The sequence below is a fragment of the Nerophis lumbriciformis genome, linkage group LG35 (genome assembly GCF_033978685.3).
Source record: "Nerophis lumbriciformis linkage group LG35, RoL_Nlum_v2.1, whole genome shotgun sequence".
NCBI lineage: Eukaryota > Metazoa > Chordata > Actinopteri > Syngnathiformes > Syngnathidae > Nerophis > Nerophis lumbriciformis.
In genome coordinates this window covers 11,317,108-11,330,684 of record NC_084582.2, presented here as the reverse complement: position 1 = coordinate 11,330,684, position 13,577 = coordinate 11,317,108, and the positions used below count along the sequence as shown (strand labels likewise).

At 36.7% G+C, this 13,577-nt stretch overlaps 1 protein-coding gene across 1 annotated transcript in view; it reads right to left on the bottom strand.

The window, feature by feature from the left end:
* Positions 1–7,918, bottom strand: part of rnf44 (ring finger protein 44) — a 31,592-nt gene extending 23,674 nt beyond the window's left edge. The window contains exon 1 of the mRNA XM_061927879.2: positions 7,614–7,918. The gene's annotated coding sequence lies outside the window, so the exon portion shown is untranslated. The remainder of the gene's footprint in view (positions 1–7,613) is intronic.
* Between the last annotated feature and the right edge of the window lie 5,659 nt (positions 7,919–13,577).

Here is a 13,577-nt window from a genome sequence, read left to right as displayed (position 1 = left end):
TATATTTGCACATTAAAAAGCAAATAAGCTACTTTTAATTTTGTTAAATGTTAAAAGTTTTAAATGTTTACATTGTTACAGAATATTTTGTCATGTTGTTGTCAATGTTGACTGAGTGGCCATACTTTTTTTTTTGTAAATAAAAGCCATGCCTTTTGAAAAAACTGGCCTACATTTATTTTTTCCTCTTCATTTTAAATAAAAAAAAAAATCGGTAAAAAGAAAAATAATCTATAAATTAATCGAAAAAATAATCTATAGATTAACTGATTAATCGAAAAAAATAATCTATAGATTAATCGATAGAAAAATAATCGTTAGCTGCAGCCCTATATATAATACACCGGTCGCATCTACAGCTTTCTTCTTTGCAGTCTCCATTGTTCATTAAACAAATTGCAAAAGATTCACCAACACAGATGTCCAGAATACTGTGGAATTTAGCGATGAAAAAAGACAATTTAAGCTGGCGACCGACCTATTCCAAAATGTCTGATTCAACTATTGACGTCACGTGCATACGTCATCATACCGAGACATTTTCAACCGGAAGTTTCGCAGGAAATTTAAAATTGCACTTTATAAGTTAACCCGGCCGTATTGGCATGTGTTGCAATGTTAAGATTTCATCATTGATATATAAACTATCAGACTGCGTGGTCAGTAATAGTGGGTTTCAGTAGGCCTTTAAGTAAGTGTACAGCTCCACTAATGGACATTGGAGTGTTACTTTGAGATCATTATTCATGCGTTCGTTACGTCTCGTCTCGATTACTGTAACGTATTATTTTCGGGTCTCCCTATGTCTAGCATTGAAAGATTACAGTTGGTACAAAATGCGGCTGCAAGACTTTTGACAAGAACAAGAAAGTTTGATCATATTACGCCTATACTGGCTCACCTGCACTGGCTTCCTGTGCACTTAAGATGTGACTTTAAGGTTTTACTACTTACGTATAAAATACTACACGGTCTAGCTCCAGCCTATCTTGCCGATTGTATTGTACCATATGTCCCTGCAAGAAATCTGCGTTCAAAGAACTCCGGCTTATTAGTGATTCCCAGAGCCCCAAAAAAGTCTGCGGGCTATAGAGCGTTTTCTATTCGGGCTCCAGTACTATGGAATGCCCTCCCGGTAACAGTTAGAGATGCTACCTCAGTAGAAGCATTTAAGTCCCATCTTAAAACTCATTTGTATACTATAGCCTTTAAATAGCCCCCCTTTTTAGACCAGTTGATCTGCCGTTTCTTTTCCTTTCTCCTCTGCTCCCCCTCTCCCTTGTGGAGGGGGAGACACACAGGTCCGGTGGCCATGGATGAAGTGCTGGCTGTCCAGAGTCGGGACCCGGGGTGGTTTCAAGCAATCAGTCAATCAATACAGTAATCTATTTATTTATATCTGCACCTTATTGCTCTTTTATCCTGCACTACAACGAGCTAATGCAACACAATTTTGTTCTTATCTGTACTGTAAAGTTCAAATTTGAATGACCATAAAAGGAAGTCTCTCTCTCTAAGTCTCTATGTATATAACACAGAGCAAAGGATTTAGGCAAACAAAAACATAATAAATGCAACAATATAATGACAGTGTATCAATTTCAACAAAATAATACAGGTATTCCCTTTTATGACCTGAATGATTATATTGATTACATCCGTGTAAAACACAGAACAAAGGTAAACAGCCTTTTTTCAATTTTAACCACATATCAATATAACAATATAGGACAATATATTTAAGTGATGATTACCTTTTATGACCTATAATTAAGCAAATTAAGTCAATAGTGCAGGATAATTAAACAGGAGCAAACACTACAGTACTATTAAATCTTATTCAAATCATTGGTCCTATGTCCAAGAATTAGCTCACACAGATGTACATAGTTTATATTACCATTTTATTTATTAATTGTTTATTGTACATTTGCATTGATATAATAATAAAAAAAAACATTTTGTTTTACTCTACTCTGAAATTACATGTAGTCTTGTTTTTTGTTTTTTAAAATTACCTACAGTTTTTTTGTTTTTTTTGCGTCATCGTCTAATTTCTATAATTGCCCATGTCGCAAAACTCAAGTTTGTGCGTGGACATGTAAAATTAAGTTAAGTTAAGTTAAACTTAACTTAACTCACGCAAAATAATCAATTAATTAAAATATTAAAACACAGTGTTACTATTCAAACTGTATGTAATGTTACAGCAGGGGTCCCCAAACTTTTTGACACGGGTGCCGCATTGGTTTAAAAAAATTTGGCCGGGGGCAGGGCTGTATATATATATATATATATATATATATATATATATATATATATATATATATATATATATATATATATACAGCCCCCGGATTGTTAATAATCAAATGGAAACAATCAAATGCAGATATTTTTCTTATGCCTTCTGATCTCTCTCTCTCTCTCTCTATGTCCACTACTTGCTGTACATATCCTACCAAGTCAGACCTACACTGTTTCAATATCCATTTCTCTGTTCTCAATTGTTGATGACTGATGATAACAACCAAACCACACCCCCCCCCCCCTCCCTCCACACCCCGAATTGTAAATAATGTAAATAATTCAATGTATACACCCTGATGATTATCTTGTGTGATGACTGTATTATGATGATAGTATATATGATAGTATATATCTGTATCATGAATCAATTTAAGTGGACCCCGACTTAAACAAGTTGAAAAACTTATTTGGGTGTTACCATTTAGTGGTCAATTGTACGGAATATGTACTTCACTGTGCAACCTACTAATAAAAGTCTCAACCAATCAATCAATTCTTATGCTTTCTGAACTCACTATGTTCTCTGCTCGCTGTACATATCCTACCAAGTCAGACCTACACTGTTTCAATGTCCATTTCTCTGTTGATGCAATTGTTGATGACTGAAGTGCTGATATCAACTAAACCCTCCTCATCCCACCCCCCGGATTGTAAATATTGTACATAATGTAAATAATTCAATTAGGGCTGCAACAACTAATCGATTAAATCGATTATAAAAATAGTTGGCGATTAATTTACCGGTAGTCTTCGATTCGTTGGATCTATGCTATGCGCATGCAGTGAGGCAATTTTTAATTTTTTTTTTTAAATGTTTTTTTTATTTTTTATTAACCTTTATTTATAAACCGCAACATGTACAAACAGCTGAGAAACAATCATCAAAAATAAGTATGGTGCCAGTATGCTGTTTTTTTTCAATAAAATACTGGAAAGGATAGAAATGTAGTTTGTCTCTTTTATCCGATTATTAATCGAAGTAATAATCGACAGATTAATCGATTATCAAATTAATCGTTAGTTGCAGCCCTAAATTCAATGTATATACTCTGATGATTAACTTGTGGGATGACTGTATTATGCTGATAGTATATATTTGTACCATGAATTGATTTACGTGGACCCCGACTTAAACAAGTTGAAAAACTTATTCGGGTGTTACCATTTAGTGGTCAATTGTACGGAATATGTACTGTACTGTGCAATCTACTAATAAAAGTTTCAATCAATAGAAACATTTAAAATTCCATTACATTTTTAGCATTTAATCAGACATTATTGTGAGGCTTTATATTAGTGCAGTGGTTCTCAAATGGGGGTACTTGAAGGTATGCCAAGGGGTATGTAAGATTTTTTTTTAAATGTCTGTCAAAAAGAACTGTGAAAAGAAATGCAAAAATGCAATATTCAGTGTTGACAGCTAAATTTTTTGTGGACATGTTCCATAAATATTGATGTTAAAGATTTCTTTTTTTTGTGAAGAAATGTTTAGAATTAAGTTCATGAATCCAGATGGATCTCTATTACAATCCCCAACGAGGGCACTTTAAGTTGATGATTACTTCTATGTGTAGAAATCTTTATTTATAATTGAATCACTTGTTTATTTTTCAACAAGTTTTTAGTTATTTTTACATCTTTTTTTCCCAAATAGTTCAAGAAAGACCACAACAAATGAGCAATATTTTGCACTGTTATACAATTTAATAAATCAGAAACTAAAGACATAGTGCTGTATTTTACTTCTTTATCTCTTTTTTTTTTCAACCAAAAATGCTTTGCTCTGATTAGGGGGTACTTGAATTAAAAAAATGTTCACAGGGGGTACATCACTGAAAAAAGGTTGAGAACCACCATCCATCCATTTTCTACCGCTTATTCCCTTTTGGGGTCGCGGGGGGCGCTGGAGCCTATCTCAGCTACAATAGTGTTCCTAAAAATAGATATACCGGCGGCTGTCACGCCAAATTCCCCCCCCCCCCCCCCATTTACTTCTGGGGTCATTTCCTCTTACGTCATTTCCTCTTACGTCATTGACAGCGATCGATAGAATCCAAATCTCCTGAAAATGGTGGTGTCACTGAATGACATTTGTCTTTATTTTTCCCAGGGGACTTATGTCAAACACCAGCAGGCTTTGAAAAATTTCAAGCGGAGTGTTAGGGAAAATTTCAGGCGGAGTGTTAGGGAAAATTTCAGGCGGAGTGTTAGGGCCGCTGCTGGGAACTTCTGTCTTCGTGGTAACGTGCAAAAAATATTAATTCATATATAATACTGTTAAATGTCTGTACTTTAACAATGTTTGGAACAAAAAATTTGTAAACAATAAAAAAATCATTTTTACATTGCAGTTGTTGCCTCATTTTAAAGTCTTGAAGAAATACCCAAGGTTTTTCTTTATTTTTATGTTCTTATTCTAAATATTGTCGTTTGTCTGACCACGGGTCATCTGACTTCACTGAGGTACATATGTGCAGTGCTATTTACATTATGGACAAACAATTGGGCATATACTTATTATTAGGCAGCTTCAATTATACCTCAACTGATAATTGGCTCATTACGGAAAGTCACTTAACACGGAGGGCAAAGTTGATAATTGTAGAGAATTCAAAGTCATGTCAGGGTTATTATGGGGGTTGTTGGCAATTATTTTTATTATTTGCTAAAAACTGCTCCTACTCACGTCTCAATATTGGGCTACCACGGACCAGCCGCATACAGTAAAGGTATGTTCTTACTCGAAGTTAGAGTGAATCTCAGTAATAAGTGTTTGCCAACAATATCAACCTAAAACCCATCCGTCTGAAAGAAAAATTAACCCTGAAGTAGTGTTGACCCATGGAAAACGAATCAAAAATCGTTTAATTCTCCGTCAAATGTGCAGTCAGGAATATCCTCAAGTTAATTTGTCCGATTAATACAGACGTTTTGTTAAAGGGGAACATTATCACCAGACCTATGTAAGCGTCAATATATACCTTGATGTTGCAGAAAAAAGACCATATATTTTTTTAACCAATTTCCGAACTCTAAATGGGTGAATTTTGGCGAATTAAACGCCTTTCTAATATTCGCTCTCGGAGCGATGACGTCACGTTGTGACGTCACATCGGGAAGCAATCCGCCATTTTCTCAAACACCAAGTCAAATCAGCTCTGTTATTTTCCGTTTTTTCGACTGTTTTCCGTACCTTGGAGACATCATGCCTCGTCGGTGTGTTGTCGGAGGGTGTAACAACACGAACAGGGACGGATTCAAGTTGCACCAGTGGCCCAAAGATGCGAAAGTGGCAAGAAATTGGACGTTTGTTCCGCACACTTTACCGACGAAAGCTATGCTACGACAGAGATGGCAAGAATGTGTGGATATCCTGCGACACTCAAAGCAGATGCATTTCCAACGATAAAGTCAAAGAAATCTGCCGCCAGACCCCCATTGAATCTGCCGGAGTGTGTGAGCAATTCAGGGACAAAGGACCTCGGTAGCACGGCAAGCAATGACGGCAGTTTGTTCCCGCAGACAAGTGAGCTAAACCCCCTGGATGTCTTGGCTCACATCAACTCCAAAACTGGACAGATCAGCTTTCAGGAAAAGAGAGCGGATGAGGGTATGTCTACAGAATATATTAATTGATGAAAACTGGGCTGTCTGCACTCTCAAAGTGCATGTTGTTGCCAAATGTATTTCATATGCTGTAAACCTAGTTCATAGTTGTTAGTTTCCTTTAATGCCAAACAAACACATACCAATCGTTGGTTAGAAGGCGATCGCCGAATTCGTCCTCGCTTTCTCCAGTGTCGCTGGCTGTCGTGTCGTTTTCGTCGGTTTCGCTTGCATACGGTTCAAACCGATATGGCTCAATAGCTTCAGTTTCTTCTTCAATTTGGTTTTCGCTACCTGCCTCCACACTACAACCATCCGTTTCAATACATTCGTAATCTGTTGAATCGCTTAAGCCGCTGAAATCCGAGTCTGAATCCGAGCTAATGTCGCTATAGCTTGCTGTTCTTTCCGCCATGTTTGTTTGTGTTGGCTTCACTATGTGACGTCACAGGAAAATGGACGGGTGTTAATAACGATGGTTAAAATCAGGCACTTTGAAGCTTTTTTTAGGGATATTGCGTGATGGGTAAAATTTTGAAAAAAACTTCGAAAAATATAATAAGCCACTAGGAACTGATTTTTAATGGTTTTAACCATTCTGAAATTGTGATAATGTTCCCCTTTAATGCTATATTATAAAAAATTAAAAACAATTAAAAAAAAACTAGTATCCTTCCAGCGATGGGCAGTCAAAGTCGATCGCTGTCAATGACGTAAGAGGAAATGACGTAAGTAAGAGGAAATGACGAAAGAAGAAATGACCCCGGAAGTAAATGGAGGGAAGGTTCTTGTTGGGGGAAGAAATTTGGCGTGCCACGGCCTCCAGACACATTTTTTTCTCTAAATGTGGCCCCCGGGTCAAAATAATTGCCCAGGCCTGCTCCAGACAGATTTTTTTTATTTATTAATTTTTTGATCCAATATGGCTCTTTCAACCCGACCCCTGCACTTATGATATAACGCTGACGCTGTATAGGATCGACATGGTCGATATTCGGATCGACCCACCCCCCCTAGTCGAGACAGCCATGACTGCGACGTCGCAACACAAACGTCAGTGTTGTGTCGTGTGCTACTTGTAGCTCCTAAACAAAAGGTCCATGACATCCGACAACCCAATGTGTGAATTAAGTGTACTTTTTGCTTGCACCCGGTGGAGAAAAAAAAACACGCACTATCGAAACATTGTGTGCATCTAGACTCCCGATATCAGGGTGTTCTAATGAAATAATCCCTAATAATGTTGTTGTGGATTATTATGACATCAAGTGGTTTTGTGCACAGAGGCCACAATGCCCCGCCAGGACAGGACGACATGGATTATGTAACGTGAATATTCCACGTTAACGTCAATGCTTTTAGGAATATTCGTGGAATATGCACAACGTTACTTATAATAGCATATGTTCATCATCATGGCTAGGCCGTGTATTAGCATCGCTTTCAGGCCCACTTTCACCCAAATAAGCGCCGTCTCTGCATAGCTTGGCAGCTTTATAAAGCACGCAAACGTCCCAAAAATGAGACGTTGAGGCGGAAGAAGAAGGAGGTATTTCGTAAACATGACAGCGTTGCACTCCGTGGCAGCAAAACAAGGAGGGTCCGCGGAGGCAGCATAACAACAACACGCACGTCCTACAAGCGTGACCCGACAACCCACCCAAAAAAAAAACAATCTAATAAATAAATGAAATTACCTGATTGTTAATGTGCAAACATCCGACCGCTGATATTCCCTCCTTGAAATGTTCACATCTCGTCAGGCGAAACGCGGCATCCTGTGGACAGATGTTCCTGCATGGAACGTTCCATGCGAGGATTTCACAAATGCTGTGGAAACACGCGCTAAATATGGATATATATATATATTAAAAAAAACACACACACAAAAAAAAAACACGCAAAACCTAACGTAAAAGCTCGCTTTATCTGCACGTAAATGCGACTCTACGTTTTTACGACGCCCCACTTTCTTTCTGCGCGCGCCATCTTCTGCATAATCCAGCCCACGGTTGTCTCGTCTGTGCACTTCCTCAAAGTGTCAAGTATGAAGGACTCTGCGTGTTATGTCAACAAAACTAGGAATGTGTATCATTTTATGACCCTTACCTTGCAATAAAGCTATATGATAGGAAAACAAATCATACACGCACGGATTGAATAATATATTGCATTGATTTAACTTTTTAATGATCATATACTTATATATTTTTGCATATAGTCCCATCACGCCCGCACATTTAATTTTTTTTTTTTTTTACAAACATCTATTATTCAAATTAGGAGTGGATTTCCAATTCTTCCCTTTCTTGTTGATTAATAATATAATATTAATAATAACATTGTTAGTACTTTTATATGCATGGCCGATAATAATATATTTTTCTGTGGAGGCTACATTTCCTTGTCTAAATATTATCTCAGTGACTTGATTAAACCGATGTTTAGTTTTTCTAATACATACATACACTCACACACATTATATATATATATATATATATATATACATACATACATACATACATATATATATATATACATACATATATATACATACATACATTTATACGTATATATATACATATATGTATATATATATATACGTATATATATACACATATACACATATATATATACATATGTGTATATATATGTATATATACATGTATATATATACACATATATATATAAATATATATATATATATATATATATATATATATATATATATATATATATATATATATATATATATATATATATATACAGTCACGGTCAAAAGTTTACATAAACTCGTAAAGAACATAATGTCATGGCTGTCTTGAGTTTCCAATAATTTTTACAACTCTTATTTTTTTGTGATAGAGTGATTGGAGCACATACTTGTTGGTCACTAAAAACATTCATGAAGTTTGGTTCTTTTATGAATTTATTATGGGTCTACTGAAAATGTGACCAAATATGCTGGGTCAAAAGTATACATACAGCAATGTTAATATTTGGTTACATGTCCCTTGGCAAGTTTCACTGCAATAAGGCGCTTTTGATAGCCATCCACAAGCTTCTGGTTGAATTTTTGACCACTCCTCTTGACAAAATTGGAGCAGTTCAGCTGAATTTGTTGGTTTTCTGACATGGACTTGTTTCTTCAGCATTGTCCACACAATTCAGTATTTTGGGAAGGCCATTCTAAAACCTTAATTCGAGCCGGATTTAACCATTCCTTTACCACTTTTGACATGTGTTTAGGGTCATTGTCCTGTTGGAACACCCAACTGCGCCCAAGACCCAACCTCCAGGCTGATGATTTTAGGTTGTCCTGAATAATTTGGAGGTAATCCTCCTTTTTCATTGTCCCATTTACTCTCTGTAAAATACCAGTTCCATTGGCAGCAAAACAGGCCCAGAGCACAATACTACTACCACCATGTTTGACGGTAGGCATGATGTTCCTGGGATTAAAGCCCCCACCTTTTCTCCTCCAAACATATTGCTGGGTATTGTGGCCAAACAGCTATATTTTTGTTTCATCTGACCATGGAACTTTCCTCCAGAAGGTCTTATCTTTGTCCATGTGATGTCTCATAATAAATTCATAAAAGAACCAAACTTCATGAATGTTTGTTGTGACCAACAAGTATGTGCTCCAATCACACTAATAAAAAAAAATAGTTGTAGAAATGATTGGAAACTCAAGACAGCCATGACATTATGTTCTTTACAAGTGTATGTAAACTTTTGACCACGACTGTATATATATATATATATATATATATATATATATATATATATCATTCTCTCGATGAGCTTCAAGAGGTAGTCACCTGAAATGGTTTTCACGCCAACAGGTGTGCTTGAAGCTCATCGAGAGAATGCCATGAGTGTGCAAAGCAGTAATCAGAGCCAAGGGTGGCTATTTTGAAGAAACTAGAATATAAAACATGTTTTCAGTCATTTCACCTTCTTTTGTTAAGCACATAACTCCACATGTGTTCATTCATAGTTTTGATGCCTTCAGTGACAATCTACAATGTAAATAGTCATGAAAATAAAGAAAACGCATTGAATGAGGACAAGGTGTGTCCAAACTTTTGCCCTGTACTAGTCTAATATATATATATATATATATATATATATATATATATATATATATATATATATATATATATATATATATATATAAAACTAAATACATTTATATAATTTAGAAAATAATTTTACAAATCCTTTCTATCTTTATGTTGAATTATGTATTTGTTTTGTCATTGATTACCAGGATACATAACATAAGTCAGTATATACAGCACTCTTTTTATTACACTACACCTTTAAAACAATACTACATAAATTAAACTTATGTACACTTAAAAGTAGTCAGTGTACATTTTGTATATTAAGCTTTATTGTCTCTTAAGATTATATACTGTTATGCAGTGTTTAATGATATGCGAGTGTGTATTTGCTGTCCTGAGATACAGTACAGCATGCTGAGTTTGGTCATGTGTAAAACACATACATATATGAACAACACTGAGCAGTGAGCTCCATTATCCTAATGCACATGTCAACAGATTTTCTGTGAAGGATAGATCACTTCAATATCTCTGCAAACAAATCAGAAATACAGAAATGTAGTTTCCTCCTTAGTGTGCCTAGAGGGAGCCACTGCTCCTCACAATGAAAAGTAATCAGCTGGAATGGCGGAGTTACTTGACTAAAATTGACCTCACGATAGAGCTGTTTCACACCAGTCACATCGAAGGCACTGGAAACCTTACTACAATACTGACTTTGTTCCATTAGACTAAATCATTCTTTGTTTGTGTGTTGTGTCATTCATTTTTCTTGAGCTGTAATTGAGATGATGTATTTTTTAAATATTTGCCCAGTTCATGGATGTCTTTGACAACAAGTACTTTAGCTTCCTCCCGTTCTCCATTTAACTGAATGTAGATCTTGCAGTTCGTGCTCCAACGTACTAAAACGCATGCAAACTTGATAGCACAAGCAAAGCTCGATCTACTAAGCTTGTGTGCAGAGGATTACGAATGTCATGTCTGTGTAATCATGTTTTGTTTTGTTTAGTTATTGGACTCTTTAGTTTCTGGCTTTTCACTCCCTTGTCTTGTTTCCATGGTTACCCATTAGTTTCGCCTGTTCCACGTTTGGACTCATTGTGCACTCTTGTTTGTCACCATAGCAACCCATTAGTTTACACCTGCCCTCACGACTCACGCACCTGTCTTTAATCATGTCACCACTATTTAAACCCATTGTTGCCAGGAAGTCTCCCTGGCGACATCATACCCCTGACTTTCTGCTTCTCACTCTGTTTACCTCTGCGCACTTCATGCCATGTCAAGTAAGTTTTTTCTATTCATGCCACAGTTAGCGACTTTTGTTCATGTCCATAGTTTTTTGCCCACGTGCAAGTCCTTTTGTTTCGTTAGTCAAGTTTGTACTTCCGCCTTGAGCTCGCTTTTTGTTCCTTTGTTAGTGTAAAATAAATAATGTCTTCACCTTCACGCCATGTCTGGTCCAAATGTTCATTTGCTCCACGGGAGAACAAACCACGCCATAGTCCAAGTCTTCACAACGAATGAGCAAAATAAAGCAACCCATGTATATTTAGAATTTATACGGTTTATCAGAACGGCCACAATACTGAGAGGAAAAGACCCAAATATAATGATTTAGCCCTGGCTAAATGTGATTTATCTAAACTAAAACTGTTCTGCGGCTGCTGTTTTGCGTCAATATTTAGCACATCAAAAATGTTTGTGCAAACTGGCACAGTTACACACATGTGGCTGTGAGACAATTGAGAGAGAATGTTTTGTCTGTTTAAATCAACATATTTGGACTGTCAAAAATATAAATATTATACATATTGTCTGTTGAAAAATATTTTATTTTACTTTATAGCTGCTGGATGACTCATGTGGCTGATCAAAGCAGATTCAATTGATTTCGTTTTTGTGCCTGCTGGCATTTTTTTTCCAAAGGCGTTATTTTTTTAATAAAGGAAATATATTATCATATCTGTTATATGAAAAACGTATTGCAATATGCATTTTCTGGAACGAGCCAGACGCACCATCACAACACCGATGTAAAGATTGGAGAGCGGTGCTTGCAGCATGACTGACCCCAGAGATGCAGAGACGGCAGTCGGAATGCAAGTAAAAGAATATGTAATTACCAAAGACGGCAAGTGCAGCGAGGAAGTGCACAAAACGGCAAAACATATTTTAGAAATAAACACATACTCTTAGTAGAGCAGCATAGACGATGTAACTTGACAGAAAATAGGTTTGAGAGCTATGCAACAGGAAGTGCACAACATCACTCACAAGGGAACAAAGAATAATGATCTAACCCTGTCAGGGCAGGCCTAAATAGTAGTCTGATTGGCAACCAGAACAGGTGTATGGGAGCCAGTGCTCAGTGGCAAGATAGAGGATGTGACATTACAAATTATGAGCACTGGACAGGAACTGAAATACCACACACAGTGGAAAAAACAACACAAGTGTCAAGGAGGTCATTACAAGCGCAACTCGTTCAGGAGCGCAACTTCAGTGTGATAAGTCGGTTCTGTTGTCTAGATCATTGTTTTTCAACCTTTTTTGAGCCAAGGCACATTTTTTGCGTTGACAAAATTCGGAGGCACACCACCAGCAGAAATCATTAAAAAACGAAACTCAGTTGACAGTAAAAAGTCGTTGTCGCAAGTGTTGTATATGAATTCAAACCATAACCAAGCATGCATCACTATAGCACTTGTCTCAAAGTAGGTGTACTGTCACCACCTGTCACATCACGCCCTGACCTATTTGGAGTTTATTGCTGTTTTCCTGTGTGTAGTGTTTTAGTTCTTGTCTTGAGCTCCTATTTTGGTGGCTTTTTCTCTTTTTTTGGTATTTTCCAGTAGCAGTTTCATGTCTTCCTTTGAGCGATATTTCCTGTATCTACTTTGTTTTAGAAGTCAAGAATATTTCAGTTGTTTTTATCCTTCTTTGTGGGGACATTGTTGATTGTCATGTACATTGTGGACGCCGTCTTTGCTCCACAGTAAGTCTTTGCTGTCGTCCAGCATTCTGTTTTTGTTTACTTTGTAGCCAGTTCAGTTTCAGTTTCGTTCCGCATAGCCTTCCCTAAGCTTCAATGCCTTTTCTTTGGGGCACTCACCTTTTGTTTATTTTTGGTTTAAGCATTAGATACTTTTTTACCTGCACACTGACTCCCACTGTTTCCGACATCTACAAAGCAATTAGCTACTGGCTGCCACCTACTGATATGGAAGAGTATTACACGGTTACTCTGCCGAGCTCTAGACAGCACAGACACTCAAACACAACACATAATTTTCAGACTATAATTACTGGTTTGCAAAAAATATTTTTATCCCAAATAGGTGAAATTAGATCATCTCCCACGGCACACCAGACTGTATCTCACGGCACACTAGTGTGCCTCGGCACAGTGGTTGAAAAACACTGGTCTAGATCATTGTTTTTCAACCGTTTTTGAGCCAAGGCACATTTTTTTCTTTGAGAAAATCCGGAGGCACACCACCAGCAGAAATCATTAAAAAATGAAACTCAGTAGTCAATAAAAAGTTGTCGTCGCAATTTTTGGATATGAATTTAAACCACAAC